We start from the raw sequence: 324 nt of genomic DNA on the forward strand, positions 1-324 counted from the left end.
TTGCATTTCCGAAGTAAATTCATATAAGTGTTTCTGATGGTCTATATGGCCTATATATGTTTTAACTTTTTGAATTCTCCTTTGAAGTAGTGGTAGCATCTTACTAGGTCCTTCATTAATTAATAAGTTAAATAAAATCTTTGATTTGTTTTTATTTTATATTTGCACAAGAGGCATGATTTTCTTTTTTAAAAGTATACATCTTATCTACAGCCATGCTACCCTGAACAAACCTGATCCCATCTGATCTTGGAAGCTAAGCAGGGTTGGGCCTGGTTAGTACTTGGATGGGAGACCACCTAGGAAGACGAGGTGCTGTAGGCA

General features: G+C 35.8%; 1 pseudogene; it reads left to right on the forward strand.

Annotated features, from left to right (window-relative positions):
* The first annotated feature begins 205 nt into the window (after nucleotides 1-205).
* On the forward strand, nucleotides 206-324 carry LOC120617839 (uncharacterized; annotated as a pseudogene).

Source organism: Pteropus medius, unplaced genomic scaffold (genome assembly GCF_902729225.1).
Source record: "Pteropus medius unplaced genomic scaffold, Ma_sr-lr_union100, whole genome shotgun sequence".
Classification (NCBI taxonomy): domain Eukaryota; kingdom Metazoa; phylum Chordata; class Mammalia; order Chiroptera; family Pteropodidae; genus Pteropus; species Pteropus medius.